A 14,424-nucleotide genomic window follows, 5' to 3' on the forward strand; every position below is an offset into this window, starting at 1 on the left:
TAGTGTGATTTATCAAAAGGCTTAATATATGTTCAAAATTTTTATCATGTTGTTTTAAATAGAGTCCAATTATGAAAGCATTGGCTCTTCTTCTTTCCTTAAAAGTTTTCATCTCCTTTGACATTAACTAATATTCTATCTACATTGTCCTGAAAGATTCAGTAAAGTTTTAGTTCTTTCTTAATGTGCCTCATATGTCCCTAGTTTCATTATGACCTAGTTGAGATCACAGAGCTTATCTTTTATTTCTATTGCATGCTACACAGCCCATCATATGGTAGTATATAAATAAAAGTGATTAGTAAAGATAAATTATATATGTCAGATGAAGCATCCATGTTCATTGTAAGCTAAAAAATCATTTGTTTCATAAATGTTAGAACTGCTATGTGGTAGGCAGAGGCAATAAAGATTGAGGCTGTACATTCTTTGGTCTCACAGAGCTTACATTTCAGTGATAGGAACAGGAAATAAGCACAAATATAAACTGTAATTTTTAGGAATCAAAGAACCATACAAAACTGAAACAAGATGACTTAATAGATAGTAGGGAGTATTTAGATGAGAAATTTTAAAAGGTTGCAGTTGAAGCTAAATTAATATCAAATGATGAGAAGAAATGGAGTAAATAAAGGCAGTAAGTGGTCAGGTCTGTAGGGATTAAGGACCTTGATGGACATAGTAAAACATGTAACTTTCATTCTAAGGACAGTCATCTGAGAGTTTTAAGCTGTAGAGTGAGATGACCTGAGTGCTATCTTTAAACGCTATATTTCTCTCCTCACAATCTATTGGAAATCTATTGTTCCATTCCTAATTTTCTTGAATTATAGAGTTGGCTTTCACATCTTTCTGTATCTTTGAATTTTATTCATTGTATCAAATATCATTTTCACACTAAAGTTTCTTCAGTGATATACTCAAAATAATAATTCGAATAAATTATTGAATGAGAAGGACTCCAGTGAAGATTTTTGAGGGAAACAAAAGATGAATTCATGTTACAACAATGCACAACACATTCAATTAACTTCCCACCTTAATTCTTAAACTATTTCAGCCATCCTGACGCCATTGTATTTCCTCATCTCATCTGGCCTTATGCTCTAAAATTCCCTTTTTAATTACATTTCTTTCTTTTTCTCCAGAGATGGAATGAATGGTTTCAAATTCCTCTCCTACATCATGTAACATTTCAGGATAACCTTTTATTCTTTTTCCTAATATTTTATCAACCTATAATGCTTAATAATCAAAGAGAGGCTTCGTATTAACATGACTCATCATCAATAAAAGAAAGGTGTGTGTGTGTGTGTTTCTTGAAGAGAGTTTCCACAGAAGTCTCTCTTTTGTTGGCAGTTTCTGGACAAAGTTATCTTGTGGACTTTAATTTGAGACCGTAGTTGGAGCCAAACTATCACTATTTTGGTTTCCTATCATTCTTTGTTAGCCTCTACCTTTACGATCACCTAGAATAAAATGACAATACAAAGTTGAGTGAATGAATTTTTAAAAATTAACTGAATGTAATGCAACTAGGCAAATAATCGAGGTACTTTACTGACATTTTTCTCTTTTATTTTAGATGATAATAGATCCTCCTCCCCACATTTGCTTAGAGGACATGCTGCTTTTGTTTCATTCTAGTTTTACTGTGCGGATAAGCAAGATCTACATTTAAACTATGCTCTAAAAAATAACAATCTCAGTAGGATGTAAGATTTACAATTTACAAATTTTGATGTCGCCTAATAATTATTTATTTTGTTCACATTGATACAAAATGAAGAAACAAAATAACACTTGTAAAGGCATTTTTTAGTGGATTTATAATAATTTATTTCCTTCAAATTCAACAGAAAAATGGAAGTAATATCTTTTTTTTTCTTCAATCAGGTATTTAATCCATTAGCTACACACATAATATTTGGAAATATGTGAATATATAGAAACTTCCCATTTAAAAAAAAGCTTATTATCTGAAGACTATACCTTTACACAAATTTAAGAAGAGAGTACTAAATCTTTAGCATAAATCGGTCATCATTCACATTCTGGATAGACCTTCGTGAATTTCTCATCTCTAGTTGGACTCTCCTTCTTCTTCCATGGCCTCCTCAATTTATTGTCAACTAACCTTTTAAACATGAAATTTAGACTGTTCCATCTAATTTTCTCCTCCATAAAACAGGAAAAAAATATTTCTTTTAGCAGTGAAAAATATTTTTTTAGCAGTGAAAAAATGAATTTTCTCCAAAGACACAAGAGTTCTCTGAAAATGACAATGTTTATTTTTATTTTGTTGGGTATTGTGTAGGATTCTTTGAAGTACAATAAATAAATGTAGAAACAGTTGGCACAATGTATTGGTGACTTCTAAGAAACATCAAGACATGGTTTATGGAGCCCTTGACCTCATTCCTATTGACCTTGTGTGCTTGCAGTGAAAACCCAACAAGACTTACTTCCTTAACTGTTTGAAGCAGAAAATCCAGGCATGACAATCAAAATTCTATTAAATGTCTTTGACTTGTATCTTCATAAAGAGAATGGGGCATAGTGGTAGATTTTTAAAATTACAATTCATTTAAAAACTTCAGATGATTGATGAAATTTCTCAGGTTTTCTAGTGCTCCTATGTCATGATAGAATCTTTTGGGCCTGAATGTCTTGTTCTGCACCTGGTTCCATGGGGCTGTTCACAGGTTCCTAGATTTAGAAAATCAGTGAATACAAATTCCATAAGTTGGCTACAGAGGCAATTTTAAAGGACAACATGATTCATGAACAGAATTGGTATCTTCTCTCTGGGCTTTAGGAAGGATTTAGGGTTACACCATATATGATACTGTTGAAACAGTACCTGGTTGCTGTTTCATTAGCGTGTTTCTACCTCTTTCCTAGACATGGTGTCAGTAATCTGAGGTGGAACTCTGCATTTTATTGTAGCCTGGAACAGAAATCAATGTCATTTAAGTTTTCTTCCAGTCTGGCTCTTTTCTACCTTGGCTCCATCTATCCTGAGTCTGAAATTCTTAGCTGCTCCTGGTTTCCCTGCCTCAGTATCAGTCATCTGCTGTAAATTTGATTACATTTTTTAAACTGCTTCCTTCTCTAACCAGCCTTATTGGATGCATGCTCCATGCCTAAGTGTTCTCTCAAACCTTGTGCTCTTCTTTAGCCTGTACCTGGTACTGCTTTAGAATAACAGATTACGGAAAGCTGATTATATATGGTTAAGGTGTTCTCAGTAACTGTAGAAGAGTTAGTGACCCAACACTAAAACCTCTATTTAACCAATTATGCTACCACTGTTCAGATTAGATAAACATTATTGCAAAAATATAAGTAAGTTTGCTCACCTCTTTCTTTGATTATTCTAATGCAAAGGTATTTAGAAAAATGATTGAGAGTTTAATAACACAATTCCAAATTATCTATGTATGTGTGTATATACACACACATTTTGATTGGAATATTACACTGAGAACCTACATGTTTTTTTAAAAAATAGTGTTGAGTTGCAGGCAAATCATTATTTTTTTCTTGTATATCCATATTTTAATATATTTTACAAACTTTAAGTATTACAGTTAAATTATATTTGAATATTTATTTTATATTAATGTAATGTTAATACACATCCCAGTATTATAAACCCTAAAAACCAAGAACAATTAATTTTATAGCTTGAATTCCCAACTCTTTGTCGTTTAAAAATTAGAATTCTAATAATTAAATCCAGTCAAAATTGTGTGATTAAATAAGATGAACAAGTAATTCACAAAATATAATTAAGTTTCCAGAGCAAGAAGGTGGTTTTTTAAACGTGTGAGTGTGTGCATGCAAGTGAGCTGTTTTCTCCTGCTGGAGTCCCTAGCAAAAATGATAATAAGGAAGTTGAGGAAAAAAAAACATGTAATAAGGAAGAGAATGAAAGGGGAATTTAATAACTGAGAAATTCAAACTGTTGACAGAAGAGTCACTTATAGATAGAAGAAGTCCTAGCCCAAAGGGTCTACAGCAGAGGAAGCACCATCTGTGAGGGATCTCAGGAGTGACATTGGTGAGTCCCAGGGCAAAAACAAGCGATATACTTGAAAATAAGAGGAAGAGAAAAAGGTTTTTGACTAAAACCAGCCCAGTGGTTTTCCATATTACTCTCTCTTCTCCTTCAACCTTCTTTCTATACCAAGAAGCAGTGAAGGAATGAAGTACTAAAAACAAAACAATTAAATTCAAACAAACGAAAGAAAAGATTATTATTCAAATATGTTGTATAAACTATCTAGAAAAACTGGAAAGAGAATCAATTCTACCTTAACAGGAGGAAGAAGCTAGATAAACTACATTATAAATCTTTTTGAGTCTGGGAAGCCTTCTGTATTCACTTCCTTCATTAAAAGGTAAAACCTAGTAAAAACTCTCCCATAATTGTTTTCCCCTCCACACTTTCCTGTGTTAAAAGCAAGTTTCCTTGTCTTTTATCTATATATTTATATGTTTTCAGCTCTAAACACTTTAAAAAAAAAAACTAATTGTTTAAAGTTTGTTATTCATGTCTTTTTTCTTTAGGGTACAGACTTCTTTAAGGTAGAAAGCATGTCTAAAGCAAAAATATATGCTATACTTTATAAACTATATCATCCATTGTTCTTTTACATGAAGCACTCTTTTTCATTGTTAATTAATTCACTACCATGCGCCTGACATTAATCCTATTGCTTGAGTTTAGCAATGAAGAATATAGACCATGTCCCTGTCTTGTGGAATTGACAGTCTGATGGGGAAATACATACCAAGTAAATCACTTTTGCTGAAATTCTATGAAAATATGAACTTCAAACTTCAAAAACAGAATCTCTATCTCTATGCCTTTTTTTTTTTTCTAAATATAAAGACACACACTTTAAACACGCTGTAAGTCATTTTTATCTGGATATTTTACTATCAATTTAAACACTGTGTGTCTCATCCGAAGTTAATAACTTCTGGCATAGCCTCTCAATTTCAATTTTTCTATTTCTATTACTAGCAGTATTTTTGACTAATGATACCATTTTTACTCTCTATAATCTAACTTTAATCAAGAGAAACAAAGTTCTTACCAACAACAGCTTATATATTTCCCTTTGTTTTTATTTCAACTGATATCTCTCTGGTCAGTGATCTAATTACTTCACTTATACCTCTTTTTTCTCTAACTCCTTTTGATCTACACTTACCGACCTATAAAATTTAGTCTTATTCTAAATTATTTGCTTTATTAAATATATTTAACACTTAGAATATCAACATTGACTCCTATAATCAGTCATTCTTGTGTCAGAGAAGGCTGTTGGAGAAAGTTGTATCTCAGCAGTCTAAAAGGCTAATAAGAACTAGGAACTCGACAGATGCTAAATTATTGTGAGCAGCTGGGGAATGGTATGTTTACTGTGAGAGGCATTATTTCCATGAATCAAAAAGTGTGTATTTGAATACTCAAAGGCAAATGATATTGAAGTTAAGATTCGTATTGAGAGGAATGGGAACAATTAATATTGGAGAAAGGAAGGGTCAGATATAGTCAAGCAGGCTATATCTTGCTAAGGAGCCTGGATTTTATTTTGTAGGAAATGAAAAGTGAAAGATGTGTTTTCAGCAAGATAATTATGTGATTGGATTGGGAACCTAAAAACAACCATTCTGGCAGCTTTCTCTGAGTACTTTTGTTCAAATTGTTTATTCTTTTTCTGTTAGGTTCAGATATGCTTGAGGACTCAGACTAGGTTTTACTTAATTCTGAATCTGTAGTGAACCCCATAGTGTCTATAGCAGACATACACCCCATCTAACTAATAATGGATTATAACAAAAAGTCTCTTCCAGTCATTTGTTTTGTTTTAAAATCATTGAACCCAACAATGACACATATTTTCTCTCTAGCTAAACAGTCTGCTCTTTTAAAAAGATAACAATCATACTAAATTTTATTATGAAATAAAAAATATCTTTGAGGGTCTTTTTTGTACCAGAGACTTTTTTAGAAGCTGGAGCCATAGTAGGTGGGGGAGAAACAAGATCCTTGCCCTCTCCATGCAGGTTACATGCGACCTCACACATGAAGCACTCGGGGTTGGGGACATTAGTAGAGTCTACCATTTTTTAGAAAAATAATTGGGCAGCTGTTTTCATACAAAATAAGGGAAATTTTTCTGTGTGAAAACTTTCTGTCATTAGAACTAGGTCCAGAGGATCTTTGCCTGACATGTTTGTTATCTAAAGTCTCAGAATGCCTTTTCTTCCTAGCTTGAGCACATTCTTTAAATTAGTTTGTCTCTAATGTGCTAATTTTGATATATTTTGAAATAACATGATGGACATTGAAAAGTAAATCTGATTTGTTTTCATAATGAAATTTGTGACATCTGTTGCTTCTGCAATATTTTTGCTAACCTGAAACCTAAGCAGGGAAGGAGAAATAAAGCAAGTTCTATTCAGACTATTCTTAGGAACATCAGTTAATAATTTGTTTATTATATAAGAGCAAAGCTTGCTTTAATACATTATTCATGAGTAACTATATTTTATTTTGATATGCAAAACCTGTCTTCAGCAATTAAAAATTGTCATAGTCTTATTGTAAGTTATAGTGGAAGGCCATGTGGGGCAAATGTTCCTATAGTAATATGTATTTAACTTTGCCATCATTGGGAAGCTTTTATTAAACAGTTAATTCTATATGACAATGTACAAGAAAAACACATAAGTCTGATGCTTGTGCTCTTGTGTGGTGTCCTAAATTTTCCCTGGGATTTACTCTTAGTCAGTGAACATATTCTGAGCAACCATGACAGATACTATACTGAAACTTCAATAGAAGCAAAGATATCTGCTTTCAGTTGCCATCAACATGCTAGAGGGAGATGAAGAGTGTTTAATACACAACAGAACTGTGTGGCCACCATTGACTTCTTTGCCTTGCTAGCTTTGCCCATCTAGGTGATAGTTTCCCTCCCTGGAAGCTAGACAGCCCTTGAGGAGCATCTCCCCACCCCCCGCAAAAGCTGTGGTACCAGCTATGCCACAGGCATTTATTTTATAAACCCCACTTGTCAGCTGTGGCTTTCCATTGGGAAGCAGTGATCACAGGTAGAATAAATCAGGCAATGAGACCATTCTGTTTATTTCTACCAACCACCATGTCATAGGCAGGCATAGTAAGAGATTTCCAAATATTCAGGACAGTTAGAACTATTGAACTAACACCACAACACTCAACTCTGAACTGTCTTCTAAAAGGGAGCAAACTTGAGCAGGAACTTACTCATTTCTCATAATACTTAAAATGTTTGCATGTGGCTTTATATTCTTTAGCCTCTGATTTTCTAATTTTCTCTGAAGTGTATAAATAAATGGTATGGTGGTAAAATATAATAAGATTCAACTATTAAGAGAGAAGTTTAAGATTTCCATGTTTCTAGCAGATAGTAATATGAGAAGAGGTCTAATTAGTGTTTAGAAGACAGAGGTTTGGGGTAGAGTAAGTTGCCTATATGTTTGGAAGAAGAACGGGAGGAAAAGCATAGAGCTGAGTCAGCTAGGGTGTGCCCAATAAGAATTCTTTGGCTTATTTGATTGGAGCACAGAACTTGTGTAGGAGAGTAATAGAAAGCAAGATTGAAGATTGGTCATAGGTATATATATATATATATAAAACAAAGAGTATAAAAGATATATGACTAAGAGGAGAAAGAGGGGTCAGCACAACAGGTGAAAAGAAGTCTCATCACATCAGGTAATGTGAAATCTGGAGTTGTTCCAGTGGCACAGAGGGGATCCTCATTTCTTCCCCTCTGACAGAGTGAAGAATTACAGGCCAGTAAGATTTAGAAGTATAGTTTATTGAAAGTGCAATTTTAGAAGCAGATGGGTCACATTAAGGAAGGCTGCAGACCTGTGGAATTTGGGAGGTGAAAAGATAAAAGATAGAGTACGCTCCAAGGGAGGAATGGGTTTTCAGCTAAGAGAGCTGTAACTCCACAGAAGTGCAAAAGTTTGTTTATATTTGGGCTGTGATGGGAGATCCTAGATGATTGGCATGTGAAGTTACCTTGACTGACCATTAGCTGTTTTATAACCCTTTGCCTACTGGACTTATGCTTACCCAGAATTCAGTTTGTTATAATTAGAAGCATGAACTTCCGGGCATAGGCATGATATTATAATGACGGTATAATGAGGCTGACGTTATGAGCAGGTTAGGGTAGCACTTTCCGTGCATGCATTTGTGACTGATTTAAACAAGCAGCTTTTAAAGTCTTTGTGCCTTGAGATGTAGGAGTAATTTATAACCATAAAATGGGAGGCATTATCCGGGAGGTCTTTAAGGGAAGTCTTCAAGGGAGATTTCTATGATTACAGAGCTGGGCTTTGGCTCCTGTGCTCATATTTCTTAACTACCTAACAGTAGCATCTGAAGAGGTCTGGAGGGAAGAGACAGATTACATGGCATAGTAATATGTGCAAGAGTTTGAAGGAGCAAGGTTATTCTCCATTATGATGGGGAACCGAAATAAGCGAGACAGAAAAGTGTGCTGAAAGAGTTATAGATTAGAAAGGAAGAAACCATTGCTAATGTTGACTCTTTGACTTCCCAAAGCTGACAAAAGTCATTAGACTTATGGCTCCAAGAGAGAACATCTTCTCAGTATCTTCTCTCATCTCTAAGAAAAAAAAGTCAGGGAAAGACAGGCAAATAGGTTTTTAGAGTCTTGATTGGGCGATTTTAAGACAGGGCTTGCAAGATTGGGACTAGGCAGAGTTATATAAAAGTTTTGGATTTGTGTACACAAGAAGAATTGTCAAAGTGAATATTAATGAGCAAGCTGTTAGTCTTAACGACTGAACTAAGTTAATAGAGGCACAGTTGTATTTTCTGGGAACAAGTATTTCTTGGAGGAATTACCTAAACATTGTTTGCCTAACCCTTGGTATTGGTTAGAACAAAAGGAGGAAAAATATTCTTCATCCCAGAATTGTTAGCACAGGGACAGGAAAATATTTTGCTTCTAGATCTCATTGAACTTTGAACAGATTTTGTTCAGATGTTAGGACTACACAGAATTACAGATAAATGGGCTAAACTTCTGTATGTTGAAAAAACACTGAGATTGAGGATTCAAGAATGCACACTCTTCTTTGCTCATTTTATTTCTAGTCCCCATATGTTAATTCTGGGAGCTCACCAATGTTTCTCTTTTTCTCTTAAGTGATGCAAAAATGGTTTCCAATGTGCTGATGGTGGGAGCAGTTTTACTCCTAGTCTGTCTTCTCTGTGTTGGAGAGGAGCCACAGGAAGCAACCACTATGGTTACAGGCTCATCAATATCAGCCTCAGGGCTCCCCAAAGTCCCAGGCTTTCACATTCATCTCTTCCTGTTCTTTGTCAATTTCAACAGTGGAGCATGCCTTGGGGCTGGAACATACACAAGATCCAAATGAATCAATGTCCTATAATCCAAGCACTATGCCTTCAAGCAAGACAGAGCAATTATTGCACAACATGGGTGCCCCTGCTGGTTCTCAAGGACAAACAGAAGTGAATCTATCACAGCCTTGCCATTTAAGATGCATTTTGAACTACAGTGGCTCTTCTGCACAGACATCATTCATTTGTGCTTGGTGTCATTCTTCAGCATTCTTTTAAGACTGGCAATTTGCACAAAGGGAATGAAGAAGAAAAAGACCTGAGCTAGTGAGGTTAAAATCGAAACTGAGATTGAGATGAAATTACTCTTCAGACAGAAAGAAATGCTCTGGTGTGAGAGTATCACATGGGCTTTTTGAGTTAACTGTAAATCCTTCACCCCATCCTGGCACTGATAATTAAAGTGTGTGTGTGTGTGTGTGTGCGCGCGCATGCATGTGTGCATGCATTTTCATAATATATACAATAATGTCTTTGGTATCCTGTCAGGCATTTGATTAGTCTCCTTTGAGGGATACCGAGGGAGAAATGTAGATATATCCTCAAGGAGATCTTATTCTGGTGGTAGAGACAGAGAAGTAAACAGCAATTATATCGGTGATAAAATTAGTGGCAGAGATAGATAAAGGGAGTACCAAGAGTATAAAGGAGGCCTTTGACGCATATGGAGGAGTGATCAGGAAAACCTTCTATTTTCCAGGTATGAAGAACAAGAGGCAAAGAAGGGTGGGGAAAATACATTCCACATGCAAAGATTTATGTGTTTAGAAGAGAATGTTGCATTTTGTGAAGTGTGGTGGCTCATTGTACATAAACATAGAGTATAAGGAGGCCAAAAGAGGAGAGAGAGAAATACAGAGGGCCAGAAGCTGGTAAACCTTCTGCAGAGCTATGTCGAGGGATTGGACCCCATTCTGGTTCCAGGAAATCATAGAGGAGTTTTGTGCAACAGTGAGTACCATTCAACTACTTCATCTAAGTGAAAATTCTAGACACAGTTTGTTCTCTTAGGTACTGAAAAACATTTTATGGAAGAATTTCTAAAATGTGTCATATATTTCATTTTTTTAATAAAACATTTTTGGTGCCCAAATATTTTATTGCTCTTTTATTTGAATTATAGCCATTCTGAGTTGGTACTTATTTTATGTTGTCTTCTACTGTCCTGAGTTGTGATTTTTACATCACCATCTGCCATTGGCATGTGAGCTCCTTGAAGCTATCAGTCTTTAAATTAATTTGGGGGGGGGGTTGGTTTTGATTTTTTTTGTATGTTTGTTTTTACTTTTTTTAAAACAAATTCACAGAATATGATCAGAATTTTTCACATAGAAAGTGTTATAGATCATACATCTTGAAAATGGTAACCTGAAGAAATTAGAAAATATGGCCAGTACACACTAGCCTAATGCCTGAGCTTCTTGTTCTACTCCTAGAGAAGTGGGGCTTAGAGAATCAGTTTCAGAGACACTACCTTCTCACAGAGAGAGACATGGCAAGTTCCCAGAATGTAGAACAGGAGGGTAAGGATGATCTGAAAAGTGTTTAGGGGTATATTTGAATTGAGTTCTAAGCAGGAAATTCTGATAAAACTTTGATTTTTATGAGCTGGTCAAAAAGAATTAGAAGGGAAATAAGATAATAAGGATGTCACCTAGATGAAAATATAAAGTTGAGGGGCTAGAAATTCACAGAATGAAATGGTCCTGATTCAATCTAAAGTGAAGGGCCAGGCATCAAAGATCCAGGGAAATTAAAAATCAGGACCACGGAAATCTAGACAAAAGTTTAAGTGTACCTACTAGTCATACTAGAAAAGAATGGTAGAGAGGTTGCTACTTGGTCCTTGCAGGAGTGCTTTTAGGCCATTTGAAAATCATAGAGAGAGGAAAGGGCCATACATTGCACCAAACTCTTCAAGACTGAAGATGCTGGGACACGTGATAACTATCGAACTATTTAAGTCCCTTAACTTCTCCCTCCTTTTCAAAATATGTTTTACTAATATCCTTACATTTAAAAACTTGATTAAATAGTGCATAAAACAGGGGTAAATTAGTTTTGATTGAGATTCTGAAACTGAGACAAATAATACTGTTTTGTCTTTGAAAGAATGGCAAATTAAGTGCATGCTATGTGGTCACCAGTCAAGGTTTCTTGATGTTTGGCATCATGAACAAGGAAGCATCATAAATATGTTGCCTGGGTCATTTTCTATAATGGACATCAGTAATGAAGGACCATAGTATTTAGACTCAATCATACCAGTGGTAGCAGGAAATTTTAATAATAGTTAACATAGCTGTGCTGGCAGAACATTGGAAAGAACTTCTTTGCTGTGGTCTGAGGGTGCTCTGGTGGCTGCCAGAGGAATTTTGGCCTATTAAACAATAGCAAGTAAAACTTCCCATGTGGCCATGCCAGTTTGTGAAGGACCCTCTGTAGACTGCAGTTGGTCTTTCTCTGACAGCAGTACCCTCCCAAGGTAGATCAGTCAACTGTTGACATATATGAATGCTCCAAGGCTAGACACTAGATCCTCTAAATTATCTCTTTAAAAAAAAGACAAATATTAAAAACAATGAAGTCACACTTAGAAAATATAGAAAATGTAAAGCAGAAAAATTTTATCACCATTTATAGATAACAATCAACATTTAAACAAAAATTCCTTTGAACCTATATGTCTTTCCTATGCATATGCAGATATACACGATTAAATATGTATGTATTAAGTTAGGATTATGATACTTTTTTGCTCAAAAAAGATATCTTTCAGTACAATTTTTTTGCATCTAGGGAGAAAAATATGTTAATATTGACAAGTAGCTTGATATGTCTGGGGTGTAAAGTGAGAAGTAGATATCAAGAAATGGAGAATGAATTAATAGATAAATAGAGTAATGGAGTGAGTGCAAGATACCGCTGTTTATTTAATATTTTATGAAATCTATATACAGTTAATAGAAATACCATCTTAAAAAATAAAACGAGAATGTGGGGCGTGTCGGTGGAAATGGCAGACTAAAAACTTCCCAAAAACCTTGCATAAAAACAGCAAGAAAACTGGCAAAAAATGTCAGAATAATTTTTGAGAAGTCTGGAAATTAACCAAAGGCTTGTAACAATCTGGAGAGTGTCTATTCAAGAAAGACAACTGACTCTCGGGAATAACAATGAGCTATGTGGCATTTTAACATGCGCTATTTCCATTCCACATCCCAGCTTAATGATAGCCTTAAAACCCAACAGCCAACAATTGTGGGAAAACCAGCAGAATGGCAGGCATGGAAGTGGCAGATGAAATCGGTGCTGCTTCAAAGCCTTATTTCCAAGAATTGTCATTATTGCCCCCTCTGGCTGTTCTGTGAAAAGGCTCACTCTCTAGGCTGTCTTCATTTGCCCAAACTGGGAGCTCCCCCAATGTGAACAAACTTTTCCCTGGGCATTTGTTGAAAAACATAGTGGCAATTGTTGAACATTACAGATGCCTTAAGCAATGGATGACAGTTTGAACAAATGTAGCTACCCAAGAAACTTAAAAGAAAAAGCTTTAGAATGAGATGTCCACAGGAGGCTTTGAAAATTTCTGATATGTCCCTGGAAATACAGAAGGCTGCGTGAATGTGTAAGGCTATGCACATGCCTTGGGTATGCACATGATCAGAAGGTACCTGAGGATGCTCTAAACTCCCACCTCTGCTAAGCCTTAAGGCTCTACACAAGCAGGAAATAAAGGTTAAGGCAGAATTGTCAACTGCCTTGTTTAGTGTTTGAGGGGTGTTCCAACACACAACAGAGCCTATTGACAAAGATTGGGAAACTTGTTAGTTCCAGGAATTTAAGGAAATTGTATTCAACTATTATCTGATATGATAACCAGGCAGACACACACACACACACACACACACACACACACACACACACGACAAAGAATACAGACTTCACAGAATTAGTTCAGAAAAGTCACTAAACAAACAAACAACAATAAAAAACAACAACAATAGCAAATCCTGAATAGGAAGATAATTTTACTTCCAAAGTTGCCACATTATATTATTTAAAGTAATCTGTACTCACTACCAATAAATTCATATATGACAAAAATAAGAAATTATGGCTCATACTAAAACAAATAAACAGACAAAAAAGATTGAATTGTCTATTTTAAAAATGGTGACTTCTTTTTGGTTCTATGCACAGGGATAAAAACTATCCATGTAAAATACCCCTTTGGAACTCTGGACAGTGGAATAACTAGACAAAAATTTTAAACCAGCTTTTCAAAATATGTTTAGAGATATAAAGGCTCTATATCAAAAGAATAAAAGGATAATATGACTGACTTCTCATCAAATAAAGAATATTGATAAATAGGCAGAAATAATAAGTATGAAATAGAAATTCTGGAGATGAAAATCACAGTAAGCAAAATGAGATATTCACTAGAAAAGCTCAATGGCTGATTTAAGCAAGCTCAAAAAAGAATCAGCAAAATTGGAGATATGTCAATTGAGATTATCCAGCCCAAGAAACAAAAAGAAAAAAGAATGAGGAAAAATTATCAGAACTTCAGAAATCTGTGGGGCCATCAAGTGAAATAACATGTAAATAATGAGAGTTCTAGACAGAGGAGAGAGAGATGGAAGGAGAAAAATATTAAAGAAATAATGGTAGAAAACTTGTCAAATTAGAAGACAAGACTAATCTATACATCTGAGAAGCTCAACACACTCAAAGGTAAATTCAAAGAGATTCATGTCTACATATTCAATAATAAAACTGTTGAAAAACAAATATAGAGAATCATTAAAGCAATGTGAGAGAAGTGACTATTCATGTACAAGGGATACTCAGTAAGATTAACAGTTGATTTTGCATCAGAAACAGGAGGCCAAAAGACAGTGAGATGATATATTTAAAATGCTGAAAGAAAAAGAATGTCAACAAAA

General features: G+C 34.9%; 1 pseudogene; it reads left to right on the forward strand.

Moving 5' to 3' along the window:
- The window catches only part of LOC107515613, a 158,335-nt pseudogene that overhangs the window by 1,763 nt on the left and 142,148 nt on the right, over window positions 1-14,424 (forward strand).

Source organism: Rousettus aegyptiacus, unplaced genomic scaffold (assembly GCF_014176215.1).
Source record: "Rousettus aegyptiacus isolate mRouAeg1 unplaced genomic scaffold, mRouAeg1.p scaffold_m13_p_2, whole genome shotgun sequence".
Taxonomy (NCBI): domain Eukaryota; kingdom Metazoa; phylum Chordata; class Mammalia; order Chiroptera; family Pteropodidae; genus Rousettus; species Rousettus aegyptiacus.